Source organism: Dreissena polymorpha, chromosome 2 (assembly GCF_020536995.1).
Source record: "Dreissena polymorpha isolate Duluth1 chromosome 2, UMN_Dpol_1.0, whole genome shotgun sequence".
NCBI classification, from domain to species: domain Eukaryota; kingdom Metazoa; phylum Mollusca; class Bivalvia; order Myida; family Dreissenidae; genus Dreissena; species Dreissena polymorpha.
In genome coordinates this window covers 8,085,339-8,098,924 of record NC_068356.1, presented here as the reverse complement: position 1 = coordinate 8,098,924, position 13,586 = coordinate 8,085,339, and positions in this window count along the sequence as shown.

The following is a 13,586-nucleotide window of genomic DNA, read 5'->3' as shown; positions in this document are numbered from 1 at the left end:
TTTTGATATGTCATAAAGTACGTGCTACCCTACCAGGATCAGTAAAAATACCTTTTGTAGCAATTTTTTTTGGGTCAAAGTGTATATTGACCTGACAATAACGGAAATGTATCGTCTGTAAAATACTTTACCCTTACTATATAAAACAATCCAAACCGCATATAGTTACAAATCGATTGCTTAATTTTAAAATGAATTGTTTCCATCTACAGGGAGGTAAGAAATTTCGGTATCGCAAGATATTACTTAAGGTGTGTAACATCATGTATTGAATAATATACACCCTGGATTTCGACGATACTGATACAAGTAAATTACATTGAAACGGTGATTGTACTATGAATTTTTTTTTTGCATTCACGATAATGGTTATCTCACTAAAGTAATCTGCCTGACGATACAATACTATCCGCTGATTGGATAGATGACTGTGCATTTGTCGCGTGTAGATTACATCCTGTCCGCTGACGTTATCTGATGACTTGGCTACGGAATACCGTTAAGCCATCGTGGTTACACATTAAAATCCAGAGGGCGACAATGCGATAGTGCGTTAGTACGATGGCGACAATGCGATAGTACGATGACGACAGTGCGAAAATACAATGGCGACAGTGCGAGTGCACGATGGCGACAGTGCGATAATACGATGACGACAGTACGATAACGCGATAGTACGATGGCGACAATGCGATAATACGATGACGACAGTGCGATAATACGATGGCAACAGTGCGATAGTACGATAGCGACAATGCGACAATACGATGACGACAGTGCGACAATACGATGGCGACAGTGCGATAATACGATGGCGACAATGCGAGAATGCGATAGTACGATAACAACAATGCGATCATACGATGACGACAGTGCGACAATACGATGGCGACAGTGCGATGGTACGATGGCGACAGTGCGATAATACGATGACGACATTACGATAACACGATAGTACGATGGCGACAATGCGATAATACGATGACGACAGTGCGACAATACGATGGCGACAGTGCGATAATACGATGGCGACAATGCGACAATGCGATAGTATGACGGCGACATTTCGATAATACGATAACGAAAGTACGAAAACGCGAAAGTACGATGGCGACAATGCGATGATACGATGGCGACAGTACGATATGACTATCGCATTGTTGTCATTTTACTATCGTAATGTCGCCATCTTATTGCCGCAGTGTCGTCATCGTACTATCGTGTTGTCGCATTGTCGCAATCTTACTATCGTATTGTCGTCATCGTCCTATTGCATTGTCGCCATCGTACAATCGCATTGTCGCCATCGCACTATCGCATTGTCGCCCTCTGGATTTTAATGTGGTTCCACGATGGCACTAACGATATTCCGTACTTGGCTTAGTCATGTTTAGATTCCCTTACCCGGAGCACATTAAATTGATTTATTTTTTATTTTAATTAAACGGGCAAAAGTCGTATGAAAAGATGACGTTGATTTCTTATACGTATCAAAGTTTGATATAGATATGGCCAAATCTATGGTCTCACTTTTTTCAATGCATCATGAATTTGAGCGACGACATAAACTGGAAATTAAAACATCACCCGAAGCTGTTTTGAGGGTATATAGTTACTTGAGGTAAGAATTAAATTGTACTTCGTAGCTGTATTGCGAGTGATTCTCTTTATATTAACCAAATTATTTGATCTCTGCTAAAATACGTTTTTCGTCGCCATTTTGACATTTTATGTAATTTAAACATTGTGTACTTCTTGTTGTCATAGAAACACTTTTTAGGTCTATATTTATTTAGTATAAGGTATATTAATTTACAGTTATCATAATACTTGAGGGATACAATAATTTCTATTAGTTGTTCGCTTGCGAACAACTAAGGTTAAGAGCAAGTTTTGCAAGCAAGTTTTGATCATGACCCGAAACCTAATCACTGCCTGCATACGCGCCGAGAAATAATTCGCGGCGTTGTTTCAGTTCTTGAACTACAATCATTTACAAATTTAAACATAATATGAATATCGTGTTTAATGAAATAATGTTGAAAGGATCATTTATATAAAAAGTCCATTTATTTAGCTTTACGTGTCGCGGAAGTGTAAGTTTATGAATTATTTAAACAGTGCTACGTCAGGCAAGTGGTATTTTTCCGCAGCACCGTTCATTCCAAATATTAGGCTATTAATAAACGACTGCTGAATTACAATGTGATGCTGAGATTGCAATACACTATCAAGCGTCTTTTGCATAACTTCGTTGATAGCGCTTGACTGATTTCTGGTAGTACAGCGGGAGGGGGGGGGGGGGGGGGGGTCTGATATGGCCGGGAAATGTTCAGAGGTTCGCAATAGACTGATCCCGGAATTCGCTCGAGTTTAGAAAATCCCACTTATCACTCCGGTACAAACAACGCCGGTACATTATGTTAACCAATGATAGCTTTATTTAAGTAATAGCGGTTGATATGGTGCATGTTTTTTTTAAAGAATTATAAACACACACACAGCCGACTCCATTTCTGATCAACGGGAAAAAACGGAAAAACGCAATACCATTTTACTGAGTGATCAGAATAACCATTATTTCATTTTGTAAAGCAAAACGAATGTTAAAAGGAAAATGTTTTATGGTAATATGCACATAAAGTATATTTGATTATGTTTCATAATGATACCTTATACGCTGTAAATTGAAAATCATGACAATCAAAAATAAATTATCTATATTCGCTTAAACACATAACACATTTCATGCGGTGTCAACAGATAGCGGCGATCTCTTGTATTCACGGGTGCTAACGACGCAATAGTATAAAGCTAAATTTGTTAATAGTCACAGTTCACAATATATTGAACATGAGTTTACCAATAACTACAGGTGTAATATAGACAACGACAAAAATGCTTTATATTCGGTGAAACCGAATATAACAAACAACTAAATATAATAAAAAAATATCTTTAAAAAAGATATTCGGCGAACATGCTGACTTTGAAATAAAGTTTCTATATCATGTTTCTAAATAATTAAAATGAAAAACAAAAGTTAAACAATGGTGTGTGTTTTTTCACTTGTTAGTCGCATATTCACCGCATGAAATGTGTGTTATATAGTAAAACCACACATTCGTGTTAGTAGATACAAATGATTCTATATGAGTTCTCATCATATGTGTACTCACATGGCTTATTACGAGTTTATTTTTTTCACCATCGAAATATAGTGTGTGTTAACATGTAAAACGCAGTTTTCTTTCGAAACATTCAAATCACACTGTCATAATCGCGTCATGCGAAAATTGGTTGATTGTAATTTTATTGCAAATGCCTGTAAACACTTATAAATGTAATACTTTTTGTTTGAACTTTTACAAAAATGCGCATGTTTCATTTTTAAACTCACTGTTTCATGCGATGTTTCAGTCGACCTCGGTGTACAATGTCGAACTAAGTCGAATTAAACTGTTGAATATTATACGTTTGCTGCGCAATAAACATAGGAATGCTATGGCTAGGTTTTATCACCGTAGTATAATCTTATATTACTTCTGTTTGTAATGCTCGCTTCAAGTAGACTGGCCAGACTGCAGACACATTCTTAATAAGTTCAACATATTGCGGACACGTCAGGAGGAACCATGAGTGTACTGGGTAGGGAAAGTTTACAATTATTAATCAACTAAACCTAATCCTAAATTTAAATTCGGTCGAAACAAAGTAAAACACAGTACTAATTGTAATGGCAATAAATAATGGTGTTATGAAATAACATACATAGTTTGCACGATCATCGTATATCTTTGATTTTTCTGGAGCGAGTCGAGATCAACAACGAGACTGTTACAATTGTTTAGAAATATTATTACAAACACATTTTATAATGTTAGGTTTTGGCTACTTATGGTCAGAATTTTTAATTTAGGCAGGTCCACCTCTGAGATTACTTGTTTCGCTAGCAACTGAAGGACCACGTATTCAAGAACTCACCGCCGTACGATTCTACAACAATAAAGAACCCTTTTGAAACAGCAATTTTATACGGCAGCACAGAATTGACATTCATTCCTCTTTTCTTTTATTGGACTCCTCTTTTTTCTTTATTTCGTTCCAACGACATACTATGTCGAGAAAACGACTATCAGTCACATGATCAATGTCCCAACATTGACGTCACGAAATTCGCGACGTCATTAGATCGTTCTCGACTTATTCACAATGCTATTTTGTTGATGAATAAACATTACAAAATTGTATGTTAGGGCCATTGATCCCAGTGACGTATATTTGCTAAAATTACTATCTCGTGATTTAGCTATGTCGTGGGAACGACTTACAAAGTCGAGGGAACGAGATAGTAAAAGAGGAGTACAAAACTAAATAAAAGGAGTGCAATGAAAACAAGAGCGGTGCAGTAAATAAAGGAGGAATGTATATAACACAAGAGGAAAGAAGTCAAGCTAACACGAGGGATCGATTTACCCATTGTTAGAACGAGTTAGCTTACCCTATCTGAGACTGAAATTTTCGTGGAGTAAAGGGCATTTTCCCTGCAAAATTCGAGGACTTCGGTATCATAATTCAATAAGACATGAAAAAACAGTTTTACCGTTCTTGCCGTTACATTATGCATCAACATTTACTGTCCAGCGCCGTTTGAAACATTTGTTTACATACATTTCAACTGGCGGACATTTTAAACACACGAGTGATTTCATTGGTCCAACGCGAAGGTGTGTCTTTACTCCTGAAGATTTCATGCTTGAATCGGGTCTGATCGATGACGAGTAGGTCACTAGAGTTGTGTATCTAGTTATTTCTTAAAATTTGGCTTAGCATTTATAAAACTTTAACAAAATACACTTCAACACCGTTATTTCGAAGTCGTCGGGACCGTTAAAAAAACTTCGGATTAACGATTATTCGAAATAAACATTTGACAGAAGACTTGTTTGATTGACAGAAGACTTCTTTGATTCCTTAAAAATAAAACTTTGTGGAATTCGCATGGTTCGGTTACACGCATACTCAAAAACGTAAACTAGTCAGATAGCAATATATTTCTACTCGTAACAAACGGGGGAATAAAACGATTCTTTTTCTTGTTTTTATTTTTCTCTAATTACAGAACATATAAAATAAAACGAATAGCACAAATTATCCGACATACATACATATGCATACATTTTCGGAAATGAATTAACCTTTTTTTAATAATACGCGATGTCTCTCTGAACACCGGCGTTCGCGCAGACGACAAAGGTGTAGTTATCGGCTTTTGACGCGCCACGACAAAGGTGTGAAATTAAGCTCAGTATTTTGCAGTTTTTACTTCGGATTAAAGATTGATAATTTGGTGCGAATTATAGTGTTGGGACCGACAGAACCACATCGAATTAACGATTTCTTCGGTTTAACGAAGTTCGGATTAACAATCAAATTTTACATTAAACAAACATGAATCAAAATCGGGATCAGAAAAATGCTTCGAAATAACGGTGACTTCGGATTATCGGTGTTCGAAATAACGGTGTTGAAGTGTATGTACATTTCCAGAAAGAAAAAAAATATTTCTGCGTTGAATAAAACCGAATTCATTGAAATCGCTGCACAATTGATGAAGTTATGGCTGCTAAAAGCGATGCATTCTATTTTCGTGACATTTTGAGTTGAATACCTTGTTATATATATATTTGACAGTGATTTTATTTTCAGAAATGTTTTTTTATATATAATTTGATTATTTTTCATTCAAAATGATGCTTTTACTATCTAATATCATAGCCACACGGTTACCACCAGTGAAATAAAGCACCACTTACCACCGTCGTATTTAAATTCATTAAAGTTAAAAGCTGGAACCCAACAAAGTCATGTGATCCTGCACCCTGAGAACAGCTATAAGATCATTCTCTTGCTTTTAATGACGTTTCGCTCCGGTAGTTATTAAGAATATTAAACAAGTTTCTGTCGGAGTTTCTTATTTTCTTATTTTACAAACAAACGAATGCATCGCTGCGTCCATTTCAGATATCCGGGGTGTACTTTGATAGGATAGCAAGTTTGTTTACGAACAAGAAGTTTTTGTTAAGAAGAATGATACAGATTAAACTCACTGATTACATTTAAGGACATGAATCGAAAATAAATTTCGTGATGGATTACTGATGAAAATCTTGTACAGTTTTTGATTTCATACCACTTGCAATAATTTAATTACGTTGTAGGCACTTTTAAAAACCGTTGTTTGGCTTTTTAAAATTGTTTCACGACCTATTTGGATGTTATCCGTAGTTTTAAATAAGCGCACCATGCTCAATACAGTTATAAATTCAAATAAACACGCGGCTTGAAGTTAACACTAGAAAATAGATAGACATTGCTTTTTTGAACCAAAACATTACTTTCTTAAACTGTTTTCGACTTAGAAAGTCATGTTCGACAGAAAAATAGTCATTACAAATATTGACACCTGTCACTTTGGCACTCCTTGTCATTTGAGGGAACACACTGCTGCTTTTTGCTGTTGCAGATATCATCTGTACAAGTGTAGGTATTCATTTTAAATTAAACAAGTCGTCAGCGGTTTTCTTTTCCAGCTTTTAGAGTTAAAAACTCCATCCATCGCTGAATTCTTGTGGTAAAATGAGATGCGAAGTTGTAACGAAAACCAACAAGCATGTCGCGCTGATTACATCTCTGTGATATTCCTTTCCCATCTTTAAGTGCTTTGTGTTTTATAAAGTTCATTCATCACTATTTTTTCTTGGTAAAATGGGATGCGAGGTTTAAACGAAAGACCACAAGAACGTCGCGCTGAATAGTTCGCCGTCAACATGACATACAATTCAAAAAGTTGCAAATATGAATTAAGATGGATCCATATCGAGCGATACGGATTACGATTTTATAACCTTTAATAGAGTTTTCGCGCTCGTTTAGACAAACTTTACAACCGGCGACATACAACCTTGGCACACAGTTTGAGGGGATGGGAACCTACAAAACTGCCTTAGTTTCGAATGTCACTTGTCCTACGCCGAAGTTGGTGCACTTATTCCGCTAAATAGACGTATCGGATTCCAATATTTCGTTAAGCGTTAATGTATGTGCAACGTCACTGACGTCACAATAAAGACGAGACTGCACCGGAAGCATTTGCCAGAGGGCCTCTAGTAGCCTGGAAAGTTTCTTCAAGGACGCAAAGACATTATTTTTTGTATTAAAAATCTATTCGCATATTTGCTGTAATGGCGTATTTTCTTCAAAGATTTTTTAATTCAAAAAAATGCGTTTTCTTCCTTATGCAAACCAATGGTATATAAGACGACTATCATTCTTGGCACGTGATAAGTGGCCGTGGGGACTTACAAAATGACTCTGGTCTTCTCGATAGTAAGTCGAAAATGTGTATTCTAGCTCGCGCATACCAACGCTATATCCAGATACCTTCAACCGTGGTACACGATTAGGGACCGTGGGTACTAACAAGCGGCAAATCAGTATTTAGCCAAAGGGAATGTATTTTTTTTTTTTCAGCCGCGAAAGAGGAAGTGGATTATCATTAGACAAACACAAAGTCAAAATATATTGCAATATTAAAATATAATATCCAACTTTCATATAATATCATTTAAATTAAGTAGTACCATTCCGTTCTTTTTAAGTAAAACAAAAACAAGTTCATTATTCGGACGGAGTACATATATAATTATGACAATAAGTATATTTGTATTTCCAACCTAAATATACCAGGATACCAGGATTTTCATTGATATGAAGTAATATTTATTTATTTTTTTAAATTATTTTTAGTACGACAATGCCATCTCCCATTCGGTTTGAATACGGAAAAAGATATTGGATCCTTATTAAGCTTTGAAATAGGATTTCGGTTATCACACTTTTAGGGACAACGTGGATCTGCAAAACGTCGATGGGTCTCGATGGTAATCAGCGCTACGACGGTCTTAGCGCACTAGTTGGGCTCTGTATTCGAACCGAGTGTCAATATTTCGTGCGCCTTTACTGACTTTAAAAGCGAGACTGCATCGGAAGCAGGGTTTTAGATGCTTAAGTTGACTGTAAAGTTTCATTAAGATGCCTCCATATATTTGTTCAATGAAAAAACCTGTGCGCAAATGCGCTCTAGTATCTTGTTTTCTTTATAGATTTCGAAAAACGCCTTTTCCCATGCATGTTAAAGCTAATGGTATATAAAACAACCCTTAACCTTGGCATACGATGGGGATGCCGTATTGACCTACGAAAGGTCCCTTGTCTCGATGGTGACCAGTCATACGCCAAAATTTCTCAACAGCTTCCTTTTTTATTTTATTAAAACAGAAAACGGGTTCGTTTTTCGTTATGAAACCGCGAAAAAGGAACTGGGTTGTCATAAAAAAATAAATGTATATATATAAATGAATATATATGCAATGAGTTTCAGTTATATGTGGTGCACTTTGGTCCATTTCAATTTATTTTTAAGTAAGATAATGCCAGACTTTAATATGGTATCAGGGACTGGTTCCTTTTCCCTAAGTCAAGCGCGAAAAAAGGGTAATCATATAATAAAACTCTTTAGAAATGCATTCCAATTAATATTTCAATATCCAACCCACACATATAATGATTTTCATTTACATGTTTTGCACTTTGGTTCATTTTAAATTAGTAACGAACTAAAAAATTTCAGTTCATTATTTTCGTCAGCTTAATATTTGTTATAGCGTTTATTGACAAATCAGACATACAGTAGAAATATAATTAAACACAGCAATATAGCATATTTGAGAATAAATAGCACGCACAACTTCGTGCAAAATAATGTTAAATTAACTTTTTACAAATGTCGCAGACTAAAACTGTGACGCGCAATCCATACGTTTTGAAACTGTTTGTGAATTCGTCCCATAAATTTGTCTACATGACACGACATGAAATCATGATGGCAATTTGTTGCTATATTCGTGAAAATTTCGCGATTAAAAGGCAAAGTGTGGCCTTACCGGAAAACATATAATATATATGAATAACCTTACATATCGTATCTTTTCAGTTAATCAGGTATCTTATATTTTGACATCAGATATATCAGAGTTTTTTCCACATTTGAGAAGAGTCCCATTCACTAGGTCGAAATTCTGTCTCGAGACAGCTGTGTTGTGTTTACTATGACATGTAGCCCAGTATGCACAATGAAATTAAAACGAAATAATGTAATTTTCACACACAGTTTATTTGTGTGCAAGGAATTAATGGAAAGGGGTTATACTGTCCGTATAAAACTAAATATTGTTCTCAACATTTTCTTATGAACTTCATTTCCATACTGCAAATATAGTCAAAAGATGCTAATTACCCATCCCAAAACTGTATAATTATCATACTGTGAGACATGTTATGAGGAAGATAACTATATCAATATTAATTACGATGGAAACCAACAACATTTCTGGACCAAAAACGTTATCATCTCTTCACAACTAAAGTAAAAAAATAACACCAAGTCAATGAAGTCATGTGGTAGTTTTAAACATGAAAACATGTTTGGGTTGATTATTACGCAACGATTTAAAGTCCGAATACTATTGCAAACCACCACAAATGTAAATTCGTTTTGGATAAGTGAATGTTGTAAGAGGGATATCATATGTCAATACTATAATTATATCGAGCTCAGGTTCTCAGTAGGCGGATGGGATCCTTTCATACAATAACAACATGATGATATCATGTTTTGCAGCTTCAAATAACAAATAATTATCCGTGTTGGCGTCCTTAAATAGGCTGAATAACCAAAGCAGCTTTACGTACTTCAATTTCAATTCAACTAATTATGCATATTATGGCATATCTCGAGTAACATAATTTATATAACCGAACAAATCAGTTTATGCTGGAATCTCCGCAGTTATGGGGCAACAATCATTTAGTGTTTGTTTTGACAGTATACTATAAGACAAAACGTTGTATAAATAAGTATTGTAAAATCTAAATGTATTGCGGATTGTATGTTTTTATGCTTAATTGGAAACTTTAACTGGAATAAAAAACATCGAAATCGTTCTGAACTATGGTAGAGGATGGTCTCCCAGTTAAGAGGGCAGAACAGATTTTCTCAATGCCCTTTATCACATTACAATATGAATCGGCAGGGTTGATAAAATTACCGTCAGGTCTGGGTTTCCTACTATGATTGTCTTGTAAAAGAGGCAATTTTACCAAACCACATGCAAAACATGGCCTAAGTAGGTTATGCCTTCTTGCGACAGGTTACCATAAGTTTAGCTTTTGCTATGCTATCCATTTTGGATTAAGGCAGATATCTCAAGAATAAGGCTATGATTTTTTTTTTTACAACCAGATGGCTTATATGAAGTTAACTTAACAAATGAATCTTAAACTATCGTTTGTTATGTCAGCAAATAAAATACATCAGAAATTACTTTAAAAATTCGACATGCGGCATGCACACATATGACATTACATATTAGCCTGTATGTATTTTTACTATAATGTCGAGCATAAACCTCGTATAATTGTTTCTGGTAAATAATGTTAACCATAGGCATTAGGCAGTGACTTCTGAAAATAAAAAAAAATGATTGGAAGTTTAAATTATGTAAGATATCGAAATGCCACATTTGTTTATGTTTCAAGCTGAGCGCTTGCTGTACTCTCTGCGACTGCAGACACAGTGACTGATATCGGATGGTAAAATATAAGGACTGGGCCGTTTTGTAACTCTAATATATTGAAGTATTTGCCCCGTAGAGACAGTAATGAGATTCTGATGTTGGATTAAGGCCAACAGTGTCACGTGTCTCTACCGTTTATTGAATTGGCAAAAAATAACACATGATGCTTTATGTTTTGCTGTCCCCTTACTTCATATTGATGCTAGGGGTAATTTGCCTCTAAACAAGCCTATAATTGTGCATGCTACAAACACAACGGGGACAGGAGTGATTATACCATTACAAGGACTACTGTTTTAACCATGGCTTGCAAAGCGAACATCAATAACCAGACTGCAGTAGATATTGAATCCCAATGTGATATTTCCGTCAGATCTTTCTCAATCAACAGATTTTTTAAATACCGACATAAGTCATGTTGTTCCTGAAAACAATTTAAACATCAAATCATTTCAAGGCGGTCTAATAATAGTAACATATGTTCAATAGGGAAACTAAAAAAAACTATACAAAGACTCAGTAAAGTTGAAAGTCGCAAAGCGATAACATGATCGCCAGTTGTTGAAGCTTTAAAGTTTCACTTTAGCTCTAACTCTCAGTGTGTGCCCATTACATATGGCATTCAAACAAACAAAAGCAGACCCCAGTTGAAGAGGTGTAAGCTCCGAATTCGATAACAGGAGCATTGGAGTGCCTGACATCATGTGCAAACTGTTCTTAAATTAATACGTTCTTAAAATTGATTTTAAAACCATTTAAGTTATTAAAACCGTTGATGATTTACTTGGACAGTGCTGCTGAACATTTTTCAACATTATGTAACTATCAACAATTTGTGCAATGCGACCGTCGACCACCCGATGCGCAGATGTCCAATGTAAACAAAAAGATAAGTTTTCAATGTTTTTACTTTTGATAAAAAATGATTAAAACACACTTCTTGATAAACATATACACTGGTTTAATATCTAAACCAATTATTTATTTTGATATTGGTTGAAAATCATTACTAAGTTGAAAATACTCAACACGTGGAAATAGACGAAGGGATAAAGGAAAATACACTATTAAACGCTTATAAAATCAAATTATGTTTACTGTTATAACAGTTAATGTGCAATAACAAACCATATAAATTAAACAAGAGCTGTTTGAAGAAAGCGTGCTCGTTTTTTCCCCTATTTTTGTCAGAGCTTCTAGCCTTTTTCTACACTAAATTGACCGCCATGTAGATTAATTATTATAGCTTTCGAACAATTTAGTGTTTTTTTTTTAATCTGAAAGCAATATCCTACGAGTTTTAAAGTTTTGAAAATGATAAACGATAGTCGCTGAAAAGCATGTTTTATGGACATTTATTGTGCATTCTGCGCTGGACAGTTGACCATAGTTTACACTCTCATCTAGGTTTTTTCAAAGACAACAAACTGTCAACAGGTTAACACAGCATTGACAGCAATATGGTGAAAGCTCGATTTAAACTCCTATGCTATGTACTTAAGATTAATAGGCGGCATTAAGTGTTGGTAAGTAAATATAACAGTTGCAATGTATGTTACTAATAAAGTTATCATAAAAAAGTAATAAAAAGGAATTCAAATAGTACAAAAACAGTCGAATTATTTTAATTATTAACATTCACATATTTGTCTTCGTTCTATATTTTAAGTAATAGTGACTTTGACCTTGATTACCACATGCGATCCTAGAATGTCTTGATATAAAGGCATTCATATCTTATATTTCATCACGATAGCTTAATTTATTATTGAGTTATTGAACTATCGAAACATTTGTTCCTACGTACTAAACATAATCTTACACACCAACCATCAATCTATCCAAAACTAGGGATGGATACGAGTTATTAAGGTGTCCTAACAATAGCTAAATTTGTGATTTTGAAATTCACTGTTGCGCATATTTCACTATATTTAGTTACAATGATTTTCATCTAGAACCAACCCATCCTATATGGGGAATAAACGTTGTAGGTTAATTGATATCGTCCAAGCTGTTCCGGACCAACTAGCTAAACGAAAACAATAAACGTGCCTTTTTTCATGTATACCACTACTAACACCGCTACAACTTCCATACGTTCACTTCTACAACTACTACTTCTACTACCACTACAACTACCACCAATTCTCCGACTACTACTTGTACGACAACTTATAGAACTACCACTTAAATAACCCATCTAAAGCGTATCAACCCATTTTCAAAAAGTGTACAACATGCTACACAACTAAATTATATATTTACCTTTTGCCAAAAACATGTCATTAAACTGTAAATCACGTGCTCTGTAGAGCTTAAATGACCCACACAAAACACTTTTCTCAAATTTTGCATCATAATGGGAAATTGTGTAACTAAAAAACAAATAATCTATGCAACACTGTAAAGGATATCCTATGATCATCTTACTTTTTTTGCATGATCGTTACACTGATTCAGATATAATCGGACAAAATAAACTTAGTCATTTGATACACGGTAATATCGTACAGTAAAAACAACTTAAGTACTATGATACTAAAAGCAGTAGGATGTTAATTCACATTCCTTCAGTGATCGTTTTTATGTCATCAGACACATCTGTTCAACAACTGATGAAAGAGGTTGTTAAAAATCTAAACACAGCTAAAAAGTAATGCAAGCAAAATACTTGAGCTCCCTTCCAACATAGCCTGAATCAGATTGTTTGATATATATGATGAATAATGAACATAAACATATGAACATAAACATAATATTTAATCAAACTAACAAGTAACATACACTCTAAATTCTAAAGAAGTGAACGAATCCTGGTATCAAAAGTTAATACTCGTTTGTTCATATTCGAATATTCAATTTATAAACCACTAAATCAACAGGTCA